Below are 20,855 nucleotides of genomic sequence, written 5' to 3' on the forward strand. Positions count from 1 at the left end.
GATCAGCAAGTTCGCAGATGACACGAAAATTGGTGGGGTGGTAAATTGCGAGGAGGAAAGCCTCCGGCTACAGGACGATATAAACGGGTTGGTCAGATGGGCGGAAAAGTGGCAAATGGAATTTAACCCTGAAAAGTGCGAGGTGATGCATTTTGGACGGACAAATAAGGCAAGGGAATACACAATGAGTGGTAGGACCCTAGGAAGTACAGAGGGACCTTGGTGTACATGTACATAGATCCCTGAAGGCAGCAGAGCAGGTAGATGTGGTTAAAAAGGCATATGGGATACTTGCCTTCATTAGCCGAGGCATAGAATATAAGAGCAGGGAGGTTATGATGGAGCTGTACAAAACGCTGGTGAGGCCACAGCTGAAGTACTGTGTGCAGTTCTGGTCACCTCACTATAGGAAGGATGTGATTGCCTTGGAGAGGGTGCAGAGAAGATTCACCAGGATGTTACCTGGGATGGAGCGCCTCAGCTATGAAGAAAGACTAAACAGGCTGGGGTTGTTTTCATTGGAGCAAAGAAGGCTGAGGGGGGGGCCTGATTGAGGTGTACAAAATGATGAGGGGCATAGATAGGGTAGATAAAGAGGAACTTTTCCCCTTAGTAGGGGGGTCAATAACAAGGGGGCATAGATTCAGGGTAAGGGGCAGGAGATTTAGAGGGGATTTGAGGAGGAACTTCTTCACCCAGAGGGTGGTTGGAATGTGGAACTCAATGCCTGAAAGGGTGGTAGAGGCAGGAACCCTCACAACATTCAAGAAGCATTTGGATGAGCACTTGAAATGCCATTGCATACAAGGCTATGGACCAAATGCTGGAAAATGGGATTAGACTGGACAGGGATGGATGGGCGGCGCAGACACGATGGGCCGAAGGGCCTCTTTCTGTGCTGTAAAACTCTATGACTCTATGAGAAGATATTGTACCATGATGTGCATCATGGAGGTGGTACCTATGATATTAAATCTGACCGAGGTGGGACTGCCAAACTGGTGCAAACCAGAAACAGCACGGTTATATGAAAGAATAATGCAGGAATTAATAGAGGGATTTTGGGAAAGGGCCAGCATATCACTGGTGGAATCGAAATTAGAGCCGCTATATCGCAAGAGCTCAGGGGATGGTAATGGATTTAACAATAACTTTGGGGAAAATACTGAGATCATTGAAGAAAACAATGTCAGTTACGGGGTTAAAGGGGACCATATCAGAACACGACGGGGTCCAATAAATGATGCAGCTACTGTTTTTACTACTACTTTTAACCTCCCTCGTTAATAGCCTTGATTTGGATCAATCCACACAGGCAGTTAGAAATCATTGAAGGGAAATGCTGAATAAAATGAATGGTCGAGAACAAGAGGAATTGAAGGAGGACCAAATTATGACCAGTCATCTGCAGGACGTGGTTAACTATTTAGAATCAAATTGAAGGAGGATCTGAATGCCTCTAATGAGGCTGTGCGAAATGATGTTTGTGTAATGTATGGATCTTGGTTAATGGAACAAGCCAGTGAAAACCTGCAGCGCATTGCCAAGGGGAAACGTCCCTTGTGGGTGACTGATCGACATCTGAGGGCAATGTCCACTTATCAATTTACCATAACTATGTGTCAAGTCAGGGGGTTAGTACAGGTGTACCCAGTAAAGCATGAATGTCGACCTTCCCGCCCGCCCAGCGCGCCTACTGGCCGCTAACCATGCCAATCAACTCCCCATCCAACACACCTCTCCCAGCACTGACCTTGTGGACGCTGGCAGTGGCTCAGCCATCACAACCTTCTCCGCATCTCCTTCCAGAATGTCCGTTCACTTGTGAACAAAGCCCTTGCCATCCATGAGCTTATCGTGGATGATTGCATCGACATCATGGCCCTGACGGAAACTTGGTTGAGGGGTGATGACAGCTTACCCTCAAATGAAGCCTCCCCGCCTGGCTATACCTTCCACCACTTGGACAACCATGGTGGCAGTGTGGCTCTCATCACCAATCACACCTTGGTCTGTCCCCCTATTCCTCTAGCACTTTCTCCTTCGAGTATCTCACCTTATTCCATCCCTCTCACCATGTAAAATTCTCGTTCTCTACTGCCCGCCCAAGTACCATAAAAATTTTATTACCAAGAGACCTTCACTGCTTTCCTCCCTCAGCCTCTGCACTGAGCAACTTCTCATCCTTGGTGATTTCAACCTCCACCTCAATTCATCATATTCTCTCTCTCTCGAGTTTACTACCCTCCTATCCTCCCTTAATCTCTCGCTCCATGTAAAATCCCCAACACATATTCACGGCCACCCCCTCGACCTTGCTAATCCTATTATGTCAATCACAGAAGGCCTTCGCTGACCACTTCCTCGTATCACTCTCCACACACATCCCCCTTCCCCAACCCTACTTCCTTCGGTGTTCGCCCCTGGAAAAATACTCTTCCAGCAGCACTTACGAAATCACAACTGTCCAGCATTTGGCCTTGCATTCACCACGACATTTCTGCAGCTTTCAATCTGCTCAACCATACGCTTAATGCCCTAATCCCTATTAAAATAATTACTCGCTCTCACCTTGGCCGTTCCCCCAGTAGGGCACTCATTTTCGCTCCCTTAAGCCCAAGGGACGCAGACTTGAACGGATATGGCGGACAACTGGTTTTGCCATTCACCGCCAGTTCTGGCTGGACCACAAAGCAGCATTGGGTCCTGCTCTCGTCTACCAAAATTGTTCACTATCCTAGAATCATTCTGGAATGCAAAGATAAACCCTGGCTTCTATTCTCCACTGTTAACCATATTCTTAAGCCCCCACTCCAGTCTCCTCCACCTCAGACAAGTGGGAGGATCTCATGGACCTTTTTGTCTCCAAGATGGAGACCATCCATTCAGCTGCCTTTGCCACTTCCCTTCCTTCCCCTAGCCCACCGGGACAAACTTCCTTAAAAGGTTCCTCCCTGCCCTAGCCTCACATCTTTCTCCAGTTTCTCGCCGATCTCCCCTCATGACCTCGTTGCACTCATCTTGTCCATGAGACCCACTTCCTGCTCCCTCGACCCTATTCCCACCAAACAACCTTTTCTGGCTCCCATGTTAGTTGACATGGTTAATGGTTCTCTCCCCTCCGGTACTGTCCCCCCTCCATCAAATCTGCTGTCATCACCCTTCTCCTCAAAAAAAAAAAAAACCCTTGGCCCCTCCGTCCTTGCAAACTACCACCCCATCTCCAACCTCCCTTTCCTCTCCAAAGTCCTTGAACATGTTGTCACCTCCAAAATCAGTGTCCAACTTTCCCGCAACTCCATGTTTGAATCCCTCCAATCAGGTTTCCGCCCCACAGTACCGAAACAGCATTCAGTCACAAATTACATCCTTTGTGACTGACAAAGATCACTCCTCGCCCTCCTTGACTTGTCTACAGCCTTGGACATGGTTGACCACGCCATCCTTCTCCAATGCCTCGCCACCATCATCCAGCTGGGTGGGACTGCACTCGCCTGGTTTCATTCTTATCTAGCTAAATCGTAGCTAGAGATTCAGTTGCAATGGCTTCTCTTCCCGCTCCTGCATAGTTACCTCTGGTGTCCCCCAAGGATCTATCCTTGGCCCCCTCCTATTTCTCATCTACATGCTGCCTCTCGGCAACATCACTTGAAAACAGTGTAAGTTTCCATATGTATGCTGACGCCACCCAGCTCTACCTCACTACCACTTCTCTCGACCCCTCCACGGTCTCTAAATTGTCAGACTGCTTATCCTACATCTAAAATGAGCAGAAATTTTCTCCAATTCCATCGTCTTCGGTCCCAGCCACATACTCTGCTCCCTAGCCACTGACCCCATCCCTCTCCCCAACATCTGTCGGAGGCTGAACTACACTGTTCGCAACCTTGGTATTACATTTGACCCCTAAGTGAGCTTCCGACCACTATCCGTGGCATAACTAAGATCGCCTATTTCCACCTCCGTAACATTGCCAGTCTCCGCTCATGCCTCAGCTCATCCGTTGCTGAAAGTCATCCATACCTTATGTTACCTCTAGACTTGACTATTCCAACGCACTCTTGGCTGGCCTCCCATGTTCTACCCTACGTAAACTTGGTCATCCAAAATTCGGCTGCCTATGTCCTAACTCGCACTAATTCCCATTCACCTGTGCTCTCAGACCTACATTGGCACCCGGTTAAGCAACACCTTGATTTCAAAATTCTCATCCTGGTTTTCAAATCCCTCTATGGCCTCGCCCCTCCCTATCTCTGCAATCTTCTCCAGCTCCACAACACCCCCAAAAAGATATCTGCACTCCTCTAATTCTGCTTTCGAGCATCCCTGATCATAAATCGCTCAACCATTGGTGGCCATGCCTTCTGTTGCCTCGGCCCCAAGCTCTGGAATTTCCTACCTAAACCTCTGCTTTTCTTTCCTCCTTTAAGACGCTCCTTAAAACCTACCTCTTTGACCAAGCTTTTGGTCATCTGCCCAAATTTATCCTTATAAAAAGGCAAAAAAATTGGCACGGAGCCACATAATACTCCTGTGATGCACCTTGGGACATTTTACTATGTTAAAGGCGCTATATAAATACAAGTTGTTGTAATATAGCCATTGTCCATTCAGGAATAGCATTCGGACGGCCTTGGATTCTGGTACCAGAAGTAGGGTTTTAGAATTTAAAATAGTAGTCAATGGGAAGATGGGGGAATCGGTTTAAAGACACAAGGGGGTGCTGGTTGGCAAAGTACAGATCCTTTCCCAAAGTACAGATCAGGCATATGATTTGCTATCCATTTAAATTACTGGAAAGGGGATCAGTCACGATTGGCCCATGATTTCCCATGTGGCGCTTCCTGCGAGCATCGCTCCGTGCCAGCAAAAATCAGCCCTCATTACTTCTCAGGGGATATGAATGCTTCACCTAAATTAGAATAATGTTCGGTTTTTACCAAAGATGGATAATGGACAAATGAAGTGTATACTTTGTTCCCATCCTGAAGAGTCACCATTTGCTACTAACCCCATCAGCACATTTAACTTGAACAGATTTCTAAATCTATATGGGGAGTGAAAGCAGTAATTGACTATTCTTTAGCACACCCAATACGTTCAGATTTCAGTACATACAAAATAAGGATCCCTTGGGAGGTCTGAAAAACAATTTCCATCTGACCTTTGCATAACCTGTTACAAACTGGCTTCCCAAGGAAGTGTAATCTAGCTTCTCACCACCTACCACATTCCTCGCATACCATTGCACATTCACCAATCCTTTTATAGAAATATGTACATTTTATACTGAAGTACAAGCGTCAAGTCAAAAATCAACAGGATATTGAATAATTGCTGAATTATGATCCAGGTTAGTGTATAGAAAATGTTGTTCTTGTAAAGTTCACATGCCTTCCTTCAGTGGTAGCTGCACATTGGAAACTGTTTCCAGAGGAAAAATAAGGCTCACATAATAGATACACAGTATTGCCAACTCACGATTCCATTGAGACACGATTTAAAGTAAAAATCAATCACTTGAGGGAACGCCTAAATTTGTTGTTTTTTGTTGGGGGAGGGGGGGGAAAAAAAAGAAAAACACGCAGACTTGAAGAAAAAGTTTAAGCCGCTATCCGCTGCCCCCCGCCCCTCCCCCAGCATGTCGGCCACAGCCCACCACAAGCAGGAGAAGCATCTGAAGCTGGTGGGGGAGCTGGGTGCGCAGCCCCACGCTGGCAATGTGAGCTGTGCGGCCCGACTTACAGCGACATCACAGTCTGCAGCTTCATCCGCACATCATGCTCAGGCATCCCAGGAGTGCCGCCCGGGACCACATGTGCGGAGAGCAGGTACAGTAGTGCTGTTGCCGCGTTATTCGGTGTCCCGATTACTGGGCATTACAGTCGTCCCTTGGTCATTTGGGTTAACACGATTTAGACAACAGTGCTCAATAACTGGAAACATGCAGCCAGTTGGTCAGCAGGTGATTCAGAACAACAGGTTATGGTTTAGAGCGAGTCCCTTGTTCCAACTCCCATCAGTGTTCAGTAACTGGCAGGCCCTCAGATTTATTGGCTTTAATCTTTGGCCGAAATCAGCATGTGTGTCATTGTCACTGTAGAAACAGACAGCAAAGGAGTCCATTCAGCCCATCATGAATGTGTCAGCTCCTTGAAAGAGCAATCCAAAAACAAATCCCCGCTTCAAATATTTATACAGTTTTTCTTTAAAAGATGCAATGTTCTCTGCTTCAATCCACTCACCGTGGCAAAGCATTTCATGTTCCAACAGCCCTTTGTGCAAATAAATTTATCGTACTATGAAGACAGACTTGGAAAAAAAACTTAAGAACAGAGATTAAATTTGATTGAGATATTTTAAAATAATGGAGATGGGACAGAGTAGGTAGAAAGAGGCAGGTTTCCAGTGATTGGGGGTTCTCGAGCAAGGGAACACAAGGGCCGTGATTTTACAAACCTCGGTGGACGTAGTCAGTGGCAGGCCCCGACCCTGCTGTGACTTTCCGATGATTGGGTTTGTTAAGCCTGTCCGGCGAGTTTCCCGGCCAATTGAAGGAAGTGGGTCTGGTGACTTCGGTTGATGTGTAAATGGTTTCCTTAAAAGGGACCGTGCCCAAATTTAGTTTGACATTTATGCGGTCAGTGTTCTACAGCACCGAGGTGCTGCAAACACCGACAATGACTGCACAGAGATGCACGGCTGCACCCAGGTTCTCTCATGACGCCCTCTATAAGCATATGGAGGGCATCACAGCACAGAGGTCCTCTTCCCTTCCCATGGGCAGAAGAGACCTCCCCAGGACACCAAAGCAGCCTGGTTGCACATTACAGTGGAGGGTACAAGCTATGGGGTCAGGAGGACCTGGGTGCAGTGGCACAAACCTTTCAATGATCTCAATAGATCACAAAACATTACTGCAAAGCCACACTCAACCTCACCCTGCTGTGCCTCTCATCACATCCCCAGCACTCTGCCTTTCCTTCCCTACTGCTGCACATCCTTACTCACACCAACTTACCTTGCATCTCCACCCAACCTTCTCTATCTACATTATCACATCCCCATCTCACTAGCCACCCCTCACACTCATCTTAGTGCAATCATACCAACTAACACAAAAGGCTAGCAACTTGGGTGTTTTAGCCAATGTTCATGTAAAGTTTCTGTTAATGGTGTCAAACATTGAAACCTTTATTTTAAACAGACAGATTTGTGTGCACCTGTGGAAGTGACTTAGTGAGTTGCAGTGAATGGCGAGACATAGCGGTACCCCCCGCAATGCTGAGGAGTGTGAAAGGGAATGGCTTGGGCATTGTAGGGATGCTTTACGTTGTTGGTGTTGGGTGGTGCCAACCTGGCACATCACGTGGCAGCCAGGGTATACAGCATCAAGTGAAGTAAATGTGACCAGAGGCCATCCCGGGCAGCAATCAGGTGATTGCGGAGAAGGTTGGTGTTGTTATTGGTGTTGCTGGTGATGGGGCTGATCGTGGTGGGATTCTGAGGACCAAGGAGTGAGAGAGTGAGAGTGAGATTCAAGGGCACCCATGCTGATGGTGAAGTAGAGATGACAGAAGCGATGTCAATGGTGGGAGAGGTAATAAAATCAGACTGAATGGAGACTTGTGTAAAGACTTGCAACATCCTGAATCTGTAGTAGAAATGCAGTTTGGAAAAGCTGGTGGTTAAGAGAACATGTCTCAATCAGCTGGGAGCTTTGACTTGACATTTGAAGCGGTCAACACATCAGCCGATTCAATGGCCAGTGACCTCCTGCATCAGCTTTACAGACAAGGGCCAGGCACAGCAGGAAACTGGTGGGCGACTGGTCAAATCCAAAAAGCTGGGAAAAAAACCAGATAAGTGGCTGTAAACAAGCCACTAATGATTTTAATTGCCTCCCCCACTGCAGAGGTCTGCTCAGTGCTGACAAACCAGACATTGGGAAAGTCCAGTGTGCATGTTTTTGACAGTGGGCTCCCGACCCGCTGTCAATCATTTTAAATTTAACAGCTGACCCGCAACCCATCCCCTCCGCTGAATGCCGGCATAATTCCAGCCAAGGTTTACACAAAGGATTGAGGTGCTGTGGAATGCAACATTTAATTTTAGGTGGTTGAAGGAAAAGGGAATAAAGCCACTAATGGAGGTTTATAAACCAATCGTCAATCTATATTGGTTTATGTTTGGAAAAAAACCACGATTTCTATACCAAATCTCATGATTAAGAGTTTGTCTCCTGATTTAATGAGGCGGTGATGTTGGCAATACTGGATACAAGAGAGCTGGGTTTAGAAGACATCTATAATTTTCCACTGCTGCTTGCACATCTATCATTCACAGTACAAGGAAAAAAAAACTTGAATTTACTTCATGCCTCAGAAGCAGCTAAAATGGCTTACTTTAAATCATTTTTATGTAGGTGAATGCGGCAGCCATTTTGCAGACAGCAAGATCTCTGAAACAGCAACAAGATGTTAACTGGTTATTGGCAAGTGTTGTTTGAGGGAGGATGGTTGTCCAGGAGCAGCAGGAAAACTCCCTGCTATTCAAATGTCAGGGCTCCAACATCCACCTGGAACAGGTAGAAGGGACTCCACTTTAATGGCTCATCCAGAAGGACAATACTTGACAGTATAAAACTCCCTTAATACTACACTGGAGTGTCATCCTAGATTACATGCTCAAGTCCTAGAATGAAGCTGAACCCACAACCTTTCGACTCAGGAGAACGATACCAAGTTATCCAAGTCACATAGGTTGCCAGACTGCTCCCGAGCTACCTGAAACGCTCTTATGCCAGCAACCAAAATGGTTACTAAAGCACCTAATAGTTATATATCCTTTTAGCAGCCTAAAGGTTGGCAATTAAATCAGAAAAAACTTGCACATAAAAAATATTACCTTGCATGTACAGAATTGGTTTAAAAAACATTAAATGTGTCAAATAAAATCAGCTTCAAGTGCTCAGAATACACAGGAGACACAGGCACACACCTTTTGTGTAATGAACAGCAGGGACCAAAACTTAGCATTAAATTTGTTGACAATTTCCACTCGAGTTCCATTTTTGTAGAACAAACTGATTTTTGTCACTACTGTGAACTATTAAGTGCATGAGCCAAAATAGAGGCCTCTCCTGTTGGCTCATTGTGGCATGCAGGTCATACAGACCAGAAGGTTTTTATCTGATTTTGATATTCATTTGAATACTTAGTGCAGTAAACTTTGTCTTGTCTAAAATGTCATCCTAATCCCTGCCCTCCCCATGCCCACCCCCACATACTGTTGTACAGTCCAAAACTCAGACCCTTGGTTCCTAAAAAAGGTATGTGTGCCACTCCAGAACCCTGTCTTAACTGGCTGGGCCAGTGGAAGAAAGGGAAGAAGGAACACCAATATTTAATTTAGGTGCCTAATCAGGACACCAATTTAGATGTGACAATCGTCTACAAGTCAGTTTCCAGAGCTTTCAAATTACATATACTCTAAATCAGCAAATTTTCTTTTGATAAAAAGAGATTACAAAAGGCACTCAATTAAGTATAAATTAATCCCACAAGTTGTTATGGAGAACATTAGGCATCAACAGGTGGATAGCAAGTGTTTTGAGCACAACTGCTTTAGTCAGTACACCTCCTTGGATAGAACAGACATTATGCAAACATCTGTCAAATAAGGCAGTTGGTTCTTCTAGTTTGCAGCTGCTTTGTCCATCAACATCTGATGAATTAAAGACAAAAGGAGCACTACTATTTGGAACTTGGTTTAATGTTACAGATGTCAGACTGAATTAAAACAGTGCCTAAATTACTATACTAAAGGATCCCCTCCCCCAAACATTGAGGCAACAGCTGAGATTACAGCCACACTCTGGTTATGCCAACAGCTTGAAATGTCCACCTGTCAAGTTTTTTTCCCCCCCTTCGTGCAAGTTTTTTTACATCCCTCAACCCCTATTATTTTGTCATACTGGAAAGCAAAATAACCAACTTCATGTTGCATACATATTCCCCTAACAAAGCTTTTACATACAAGATGCACCTGAACAACTTTACATTAGTAAACTTGTACATACAATAGAATCAAGACAAAGATTCAATCTTTTTCATTTCAAGACTTTTTTTTCCCCCCCTGTAAAATATCTAGGGACCATCAAAATCAATTTCTACCACTGTGCACCAGTAAATTTCTGGATTTTGTGTAGTAATTGAGCAAAATTTAATTTCCTCCCAGAACTTTCATGAGAGAGAGAGAGAGAGAGTGAGTCAGGTCTAGAGGAGTACACAGTACAGTATCCATAATATGAGTGCACATTGAAGAACCTCGAAGACTACAGTATGTTATTAACAAATGGATAAACTGCATACAACAATCTTAATATACTATTTATAGCACATATTGCAAAATTACATTTCAAGAATCAACTTTTTTGCATCAAACTTTACAATAGCGGTGATGTGGTAAACATTTTGAAAAATGGTACTATAGTAATGGCACATCTACAGCATTATGGCACAGTGCAGGAAATTATGGTGTGAGCGACTTATGCCGTTACATACATGATACCACAATTTGCTGGGACTTCGCGCTGCTCCACAGACCACTTGCCGAAACAGTTGAACATCTATTACTACCATGTATTTATAAAGCGCCTTTAACATAGTAAATCATCCCAAGGCACTTCACAGGAGTATTGAGACAAAAAATGACAGAGCCACATAAAAAGGAGAAATTAGGGTAGATGACCAAAAGCTTGGTCAACGAGGTAGGTTTTAAGGAGCGTCTTAAAAAGGAGGAAAGAGAAATAGAGGGGCGGAGAGGAATTCCAGGGCCTAGGCAACAGAAGGCACAGCCACCAATGGTTGAGTGATATAATCAGGGATACTCAAGAGGGCAGAATTAGAGGAGCGCAGATATCTCGGGGGGGGGGGGGGGGAAAGAAAGAAAAAGAGACAGGCTGGAGCAGATTACAAAGATAAGGAGGGGCGAGGCCATGGAGGGATTTGAAAACAAGGATGAGAATTTTGAAATTGAGCCGTTGCTTCACCAGGAGCCAATGTTGGTCAGTGAGCACACGGGTGATGGGTGAGCGGAACTTGGTGCGAGTTAGGCAGCTGAGTTTTGGATGACCTCAAGTTTACGTAGGGTAGAACATGGGAGGTCAGCCAGGAGTGTGTTGGAATAGTCAAGTCTAGAGGTAACAAAGGCATGGATGAGGGTTGAAGCAGCGGATAAGCCGAGTGAGGCAAGGGCAGAGACGGGCGAGGTTATGGAAGTGGAATTTATTAATATCAATGCAGTGATTGAATTTGCTGAATTGACGCCACTGTGACCACCACTTAGACCATTACAGAATCAGTAAAATGTGTTGCTTGGGAGTAACATTTTTACTGACTTGTTCTAGGAACTTTATTGAATTGTAAATCTCAATTATGCAATAGGTTTTGACAGCCAAGCAGGTTCCGATTTCCACCCACCCTACGGTATGTTTAGATTAAAATTGATTGAACTTGTGTGCTAAGCATGGATTGCAACCGGTAATTAAATATGGCTAAGGAAGCATATGCAGTTTCGGAGACAACCCCATGCATGCAAGTCCCTTCTTAGTGCCAATTTATATAGTTTCAGTAGAAACTTAAATCAAATTAAACCTGACCTGGACATTCTGTCCATACATATTGCAAGCCAGCCCCATGTTATCAGATCAGAGCTATTCCTCCTAAATACATCTGTTAAACCTGTTGTTCCAACCTGGATCAGGACCCGGTACCTTAGATGTGCCACACCCAATCTACCGCTATGCTCACCGAGGCGCATTATACTTTTTTCCAGCAAATTGTGGTGTGAATTAAACTCTGGAGGATTGGGGAGCACAGGAGTCTAACTTATGGTGTCCGTTGCCAATATCATCATTGCAGTCGGTTCCAGGTCATTAAATTTGAGACGTCGAGAGACTGGGAGCTAATGTAAGTCAGCAAGGACTGGGGTAATGGGTAAGTGAGACTTGGTATGAAATAGGATACAGGCAGCAGAGTTTGAGGAGTTGGAGTTTATGGAGGTTGGGAGGTCAACCAGGACAACATTTGAACACTCAAATCTGGAAGTAACGAGGCATGGATGAGTTACCAAGCAGAGGCCAGACAATTTCCTGCAAAAGGTGATAAAAATAAAAAATATTGTAGGGTCAATACTATGATTGAGCAGTTCTATTTTAGTAGAGCACTTTGACTTGTTCTATAGAAGCTGGAATAACCCCAGAATCCCAAAGGCATTCTTTACCTTCTTTTGCTGGAGAGCAAAGACAGAGGAGAAAAATTGTCCAACATATCACAGCTGAGCTGACCTAGAGGTACATGAAGCAGTAAGTCTAAGAGCCACTAGTAAAGCAGAGGTAAGCTGCAAATCATCCCCAGGATGCATGGAGTATAATCTATTATGTGACAACCAATTAAACTAGTATTTTGCCGTCAGTACAATAAATGGCCATGGTGCCAAGGGGGCTGGATTATAAATGGGTGGAAGTTATGTTACTCAAAGCTCTGGTTAGACCCCATCTGAAGGACTGCGTTCAGTTCTGGGCACCACCCCTCAGGAAGGATATATTGGCCTTGGAGGCCGTGCACAGCAGATTCACCAGAATTATACTAGGGCTAAAAGGGTAAATTTGAGGGGACTGGTTGCATTTCCTTAGGTATAGAAGACTAAGCAGTGATCTAATTCACATGTTTATGATTAGAGGATTTGATAGAGGAAATAATTTCTCTCTCTGCACTAATAGAACAAGAGGGCATAACCTTAAAATTAGAGCCAGGGTGATGTCAGGAAGCACTTCTTCACACAAAGGGGAGTGGAAATCTGGAAAACTCTTCCCCCAAAAAGCTGTTGAGGCTGGGGGGAGGGGGGGGGGGGGGGAGGGGTGGATTGGAAATTTCAAAACAGAGATTAATAGATTTTTGTTAGGCAAGGGTTTAAAGAGTTAGAGCCAAGGTGGGTAGATGGAGTTAAGATACAGACCAGCCACGACCTAACTGAATGGCAGAACAGGCTTGAGGGGCTGAATGGTCTACTCCTGTTCCGATGAGGCAGATCACAACAATACCGATACAAAAGCAATATACTGTGGATGCTGGAAATCTGAAATAAACACAGAAAATGCTGGAAATACTCAGCAGGTCAGGCAGCATCTGTAGAGAAACAGTCAACGTTTCAGGTCGATGACCCTTCGCCAGTTCGGACGAAGGGTCATTGACCTGAAACGTTAGCACTTCAGTAGAGAGAGAGAAACAGAGTTATCAATAACCTGCTCACTGATGCCCAGTTTGGGTTCTGCCAAGCCCACCCAGCTCCCAACCTCATTACAGCCTTGATCCAAACATGGACAAAAGAGTGAATTCCAGAGGCAAGGTGAGAGTGACTGTCAAATGCTGCCTTGATGTCAAGGGCAAAGTGTGGCATCAAGGAGCCCTAGTAAAACTGAAGTCAATGGGAAGTTGGGGGGTGGGGGGGCTGGCTGGAGTCATACCCAACACAAAAGGAAGATGGTTGTGGTGGTTGAAGGTCAATCATCACAGCCCCAGGACATCGCTGCAGGAGTTCCTCAGGGCAGTGTCCTAGGCCCAACCATCTTCAGCTGCTTCATCAATGACCTTCCCTCCAACATAAAGTCAGCACCATTCACAACTCCTCAGATAATGAAGCAGTCCATGCCAGCATGCAACAAGACCTGGACGACATTGAGGCTTGGGCTCATAAGTGGCAGGTAACATTTGCGCCACTGAAGTGCCAGGCAATGACTATCTCCAACAAGCGAGAGTCTAACCACTGCCCCATGACATTCAACGAATCAGAGCCAGCATGGATTTGTGAAAGGTAGGTCATGCCTGACAAACCTGATTACTTTAGTCAGCTCTTCAAAAAATTCAAAGTAGTGGTTATTTATATGGACTACCAGGCAGCACGGTGGCATAGTGGTTAGCACGGTTACCTCACAGCGCCAGGGACCCGGGTTCAAATCCGGCCTCGGGTGACTGTGCAAACTCCACACACATTCTCCCCGTGTTTGCGTGGGTTTCCTCCGGGTGCTCCGGTTTCCTCCCACAGTCCAAAGATGTGCGGGTTAGGTTGATTGGCTATGATAAAAAATTGGCCCTTAGTGTTCGGGGGGGATTAAATACGTGGGGTTACGGGGATAGGGCTTGGGTGGGATGGCTGTCGGTGTAGGGACCGGGTGCTAGGGTTTGGATGATCAGCTGTGATCTCGTTGAATGGCGGAGCAGGCTCGAAGGGCCTACTCCTACTCCTATCTTCTATGTTTCTATGTTTCTATGTGGCATTTGATAAAATCCCTCAAATGAGACTGTTAACTAAGTAGAAGCATTTATAGAACACCTTTTTGAAGGTAATTTATTGACTTGGTTAGGAAATTGGCTGAGCTGCAGGAGACAGAGTAGGGATAATGGGGAGGTACTCTAATTGGTAGGATGTGACTAGTGGTGTCCAGCAGGGATTGGTGTTGGGGCCTCAATTATTCGCCGGGGGGGGGGGTGTGGGGGCAAGTTCATTGATCATTAAAATGTCATGAATAGGTACAGAAAATCATCAAAAAGGCTAATGGAATGCAAGCCTTTGTATCTAGAGGACTAGAATACAAGGGGGTAAAAGTTATGCTGCAACTATACAAAATCCTAGTTAGACCACACTTGGAGAACTGAGCAGTTCTGGGCACCACACCTTAGGAAGGATATATTGGCCTTGGAGGGAGTGCAGCGTAGGTTTACCAGAATGATACCCAGACTCCAAGGGTTAAACTACAAAGAGAGATTGCACAATCTAGGGTTGTATTCCCTAGAAGGTTAAGGGGTGATCTGATCAAAGTTTAAAGATATTAAGGGGAACAGATAGGGTAGATAGAGGGAAACTATTTCCATTGGCTGGGGATTCCAGGACTAGGGGCATAGTCTAAAAATTAGAGCCAGCTGTTTCAGCAGTGAAATTAGGAAACACTTCTACACACAAAGGATGGTAGAAGTTTAGAACTCCTCTGCAAACAGCAATTGATGCTAGAAAAATTGTTAATTTTAAAATCTGAGATTGATAGATTTTTGTTATGGGATATGGGCCAAAGGCAGGTATATGGACTTTGGTCGCAGATCAGCCATGATCTCACTGAATGGCGGAACAGGCTCGAGGGAAATGGCCTACTCCTGTTCCTGTAACTCAGTGAAACAAAACAATGTATTTTTGAAATAAGAGTACAGAGAGAAAATATATTTATGGATGCCTGCTGACAAAGGTAGCAAAGATTATATATGTTTTTAAATTTGTTTTATGGGATGTGGGCGTTGCTGACAAGGCCAGCAATTATTGCCCATCCCTAATTGCCCTCGAGAAGGTGGTGATGAGCCGCTGCCCTGAACCGCTGCCGTCCGTGTGGTGAAGGTACTCCCACAGTGCGGTTAGGTAGGGAGTTCCAGGATTTTGACCCAGTGACAATGAAGGAAGTTAAAACTCCCCACTAAAACTTAAGGAAGTGGCCGTAGAAATAGTAGATGCATTGCTGATCATTTTCCAGATTCCATTGAATGTTGAACAGTACCCATGGATTGGAGGGTAGCTAATGTTACCCCACTATTCAAAAAAGGTGGTAGAGAGAAAACAGGGAATTACAGATTGGTAGTGGGGAAAATGCTAGAGTCCATTATAAAAGATGTAATAGCAGAGCACTTGGAAAACAGTGACAGGATCAGACAAAGTCAATAGCAAAATACTGCAGATGTTGGAAATCCGAAATAACAACAGAAAATGCTGGAAAAACTCAGCAGGTCAGGCAACATCCGTGGAGAGAAATTTGAGTTGACGTTTCGGGTTTGACCCTTCTTCAAAAGGAGGGTCAAACCCGAAACGTCAACTCAAATTTCTCTCCACGGATGTTGCCTGACCTGCTGAGTTTTTCCAGCATTTTCTGTTGTTATTTCAGACAAAGTCAACATGGATTTACAAAAGGTAAATCGTGCTCGACTAATCTACTGGAATTTTCAGGATGTAACTGGTAAAATAGATAAGGGAGAACCAGTGGAGGTGGTGTATTTGGACTTTCAGACGGCTTTCGATAAGGTCCCATGTCATACCCTCCAATTTGAATTCGCACCTGCAGGTCATTCAATTTATTCCTTATACTCCGTGCATTTGTTTAAAGAACGCTTATTTGGGCCACAAACCCTAGCCTGTCCTTCGGCTCTTAATGTTTTACTCAAGTTTCCTATTTCTCCCTCCTGGATTGATCACTTTATATCTTTTAGTTTTCCCTTTACCTGAAGTGCCTAAAGCACAATTTCTGACCATTACGCTACTACTCTCTTCCCTTTCGCTCCTCAACCAGTGATATTTAAATAGCAACTCTCCTCCAATTGGCTCATATGGCTACTTTCTCTAAATCTATCCGGCTGGGGTAACCCACACTTCAAGTCAGCTACAGGAGGCTGGACTGAAGTCAGAGTTGGCAGGTAGAATTACCATTTTAAAAATCACAGCACTGAAGCAGTAGCTCAACACCTGACTGTAATAGCTAGTGCCATTTCTCCAGTGCCATGATATTAAAGTGTCAGCTCTTCCCTCCCAACAATTTAGATTTGTATAGCACCCATTGGACATGCTTTATAGGGCAGTTGATGATAATGAGCCTAATTTGGGGAGGAAAGAGGAAAGCAAGGATGGGACAAAAGCACGGTTGAAGGAGAATATTAGACATTTCAAAATGCAGGGAGAGGTGGCAAGGCACAGGTGCTTGGGAGGAGATTCCAGAGGGCAACAGCAAAGCAGCTGAAAGAACAGCCACTGATGGTGGAGAGATGAACGAGGAGTGAGGTGGAGGACTGGAGACCACTTCAAGGGACAAAAGGCCGGAGAGTAGAAAAAAAAAAAGAGGCCATAGAGAGAATCTTAACATTTATTCTCCAGAACATGGAAAACTTGTGAAGTTTGGCAAGGAGGTAAATGTAAATGGTTACTGCAGTTGAAGATACAGCCATGGCATTCTGGATAACGTGTACTTTTGGATGGTTGAAGTGGAGAGACTGGCAAGCAGAATGTTGAGAAGTGCAGTCACAAAATCAAAAATGTTAGTTAGGATATTGGTAGCGATGGAGATTTCAATCCAGGCTCCAGCTACCAATTTTAAAAAAATTCAGAGCTGAGCTGTACAAGATGGCCTTTAGTCCCAAACCTAGGAAAGTTTTTAATCTTATCTTATATGTAAGTATATACAAGATACCATGCACGGTCCTAAAAATCAAGGCCAGGAACATCAGGAAAGAAACTGCTTGCTTGTGGTTTCTTACCTTGCCTCAAGTTTGAAACACCATATTAAAGTTAACTATGCAAAATCATATTTAAATACATTGTGTCTCTCCCACTCATGTTGGAGTGAAATATAAAAAGTAGCTTGCATTTTGCATTCTTCAAAATATCCTCACCTAAACTTCTGAGAGTACTAGCGTTGCCTTGTTGCACATCATCACTGAAGCCATACTTTACATGTACTGCATGCAAAGTCAAACGACAGCAAACCAAAAGAGCAGGGTAGAAAGAAACATAGAAGATAGGAGCAGGAGTAGGCCATTCAGCCCCTCGAGCCTGCTCCGCCATTCAATGAGATCATGGCTGATCATCCAAATTCAGTACCCGGTCCCTGCTTTCTCCCCATATCCCTTGACCCCTTTAGCCTTAAGAAATATATTCAGCTTCTTCTTGAATATATTTAATGAATTGGCCTCTACTGCCTTCTGTGGTAGAGAATTCCACAGGTTCACTACTGTCTGGGTGAAGAAATTCCTCATCTCTGTCCTAAATGGCTTACCCCTTATCCTTGGACTGTGACCCCTGGTTCTGGACTCCCCGACCATCAGGAACATCCTTCCTGCATCTAGTCTGTCCATTCCTGTCAGAATTTTATAAGTTTCAATGAAATCCCCTCTCATTCTTCTAAACTCCAATGAGTATAAGCCCAATCAACCCAAGCCCTCCTCATAAATCATTCCTGCCATCCCAGGTATCAGCCTGGTGAATCTTCGCTGCACTCCCTCCATGGCAAGAACATCCTTCCTCAGATAAAGGCGACCAAAACTGCACACAATACTCAAGGTGTGGTCTCACCAAGGCCCTGTACAACTGCAAGACATCCTTGTTCCTGTACGCAAACCCTCTCACTACAAAGGCCAACATACCATTTGCCTTCTTAACCACCTGCTGCACCTGCATGCTTACCTTCAGCGACTGGTGCACAAGGACACCCAGGTCTCGTTGCACATCCCCTTCTCCCAATCTATTGCCATTCAGATAATAATCTGCCTTCCTGTTTTTGACACCAAAGTGGATAACCTCGCATTTATCCACGTTATATTGCATCTGCCATGCTTCTGCCCAATCACCCAACCTGACCAAATCATCCTGGAGTTTCTCGGCATCCTCCTCACAGCACACACGCCCACCCAGCTTTGTGTCATCTGCAAACTTGGAGATATTACATCTAGTTCCCTCGTCTAGTTCATTAATATATATTGTGAATAGCTGGGGTCCAAGGACCGATCCCTGCAGTACCCCACTAATCACTGCCTGCCACTCGGAAAAAGACCAGTTTATTCCAACTCTTTGCTTTCTGTCTGCCAACCAGTTCTCTATCCAAGTCAATACCTTGCCCCCAATCCCATGTGCCTTAACTTTACATGCTAATCTCTTATGCGGGACCTTATCAAGTCTTCCGAAAGTTCAAATACACCACATCCCCTGGTTCTCCCTTATCTATTTTACCAGTTACATCCTCAAAAAAATTCCAGTAAATTAGTCAAGCATGAAAAACAGTTGAATCTGAAGGTTTCCAGAACCTACAAAAAAAGGTGGGTTAAGTACATTAAGTGCACAGACTAGTGAAATTCAAAGTGGTTAAGTGTGATACATTTTATATTGTAAGTAAAATGTGAGAACTTACATAACCCATAAATGATGCTGAAGTGACTAAGTATAAAAGTGAAAGCAATCTAGGGATGTAGAGATGTTAATAGACTCCTATGAAGTGCATTGGGATGTATTCTTATATTAAAAAAGGCGTTATATAAATGCAAGTCTTGAAAGCAAGGAATCAATTTAAGTATACATGTTAGACACTCATGATGTGCATGTATTAGGAAAGGTAATGCCAGAACACTTTTTTGAACCATGATTGTGGTCTTCATTAGAAAGAGTGGTCACAAGTTGCAACAGACTTCCAGTAGGTTAGTGGAAGTAAAGACATTTGAATCATTTAGGACACAGTTAGACAGTGACATTGGGTGCAGGGACTGGAATCTTTCTGAATGGATGGATAAACTATGACTGGATACGCTACCGTGTGCCAAACAGCCTTCCTTATCTGCATCTATCTTCCGATAAGGAATTATTTTCAAGCAATTAAACTTTGAACTGAAACTTCTGCGGAGAAGATAGAAAAGCAGCTGATCAAAGATAGAAGGGAAGGAACAGAAAATAAATCCGAGCTCTTAGCCATTTACAGAAATCCATATCTTGTAGCCATTACAAGAATGGGGAAAAAAACGTTTTTTTGGTAGAAATTGTAAAATAGTGTGCCATGATAGCCTATTAAGTAAGGAAAAGGTCTCCTCCGTTAAGACGATACCAAAAAATGGCAGACAGCGATCATCCCCCCACAGCACTGAAGAAGCTTCTTTGTCGTCAACACACAGAAGTTCAATTACTGGTGAGCCGGCCTTTGTCGCTGCCCTGCTAACCTACACAGCACAGCAAACGGGAAAGGTTACATTATAACCCTGCGTGCAACATTGTTCTTATTCAAGACATTTCAGAACGTTGCCATTTATATCGCTTTAATAATTGTAACCATTAGAATCGAATAAACGAGACTGGCTTGGTGTTTCGCAGGGACCCCGTCCCCGGCTACCCTGGATGAATGGAACGGCTCTTTGTCTGCACAGCGGCGCGACCACGCGACAGATCCGGGGCGGGCAGATGGCTATTGTCCAGCTCACATTCACCATTTTCCTCAAACAGATTCCCGGGCGCATAAAAACTACGTTTATTGCAGACCTCACACCCTTCATGGTTTAATGGTGCAAGGGGGGGAAAAAAAAAGACTGCCGGGTATGATATTTGTGAAAGAGATTTAGAAGGCTCTCCCCCTCCCCATATCAGGGGAGAGAGATACCCGCCTTCAGCCCATATATGGTCAACCTGTAGTATTCTGGTGACAAACTGGTCCATTCAACCAGCGCCAGTTACACCCGACGGGCTATTATATTTAAAAAAAAGATAATTCCAACAGTGAAGGTGACATCCGTGATTGAGGTCAGCTTTAATTAACGATTATAGTCTGATGTGAAGTCTGAGTGTCACTTAATTCAAGTCATAAGTTCCTATAATTATACATTTCAACACGCATGGAGCTCGGGTAGTATCTGCACACGGATTGATAGAAAAAAAGTGGAAATTTCGTGTACTGTAAAACCCGTTCAATATAAATCAACCAACTCTTTAAATCAAGTAATTAAATGCCACTGTAGTTTACCGCAAACATTAGTCCATCCACCGCCTCGACTCTTAATTTTAAAAAGAGACAAGATAGAATTGTATAGATTAAAAAGAACGTACAATTTGCCTTCGAGAGAGCCCGGTCTGGATAAACAAGAATCAACCCTATATCACTACCGTAAATAGTCACGAGACAAGAGATCCATCTATAATAAACAAACAATCTACAATTTACGTGGATTTTCCAAAGTACACACAATTTCGTAAAAGATTTTCCCTTCAGACTACAGTTCAACACTATATTTAAAAAAGTG

General features: G+C 44.3%; 1 protein-coding gene across 1 annotated transcript in view; it reads right to left on the bottom strand.

The window, feature by feature from the left end:
• The window catches only part of lmnb1 (lamin B1), a 96,983-nt gene that overhangs the window by 75,444 nt on the left and 684 nt on the right, over window positions 1–20,855 (bottom strand). The gene's annotated exons all lie outside the window — the stretch shown is intronic.

The sequence above is a fragment of the Somniosus microcephalus genome, chromosome 1, assembly GCF_052327205.1.
Source record: "Somniosus microcephalus isolate GS21.2 chromosome 1, FLI_Smic_1.0, whole genome shotgun sequence".
Classification (NCBI taxonomy): Eukaryota; Metazoa; Chordata; class Chondrichthyes; order Squaliformes; family Somniosidae; genus Somniosus; species Somniosus microcephalus.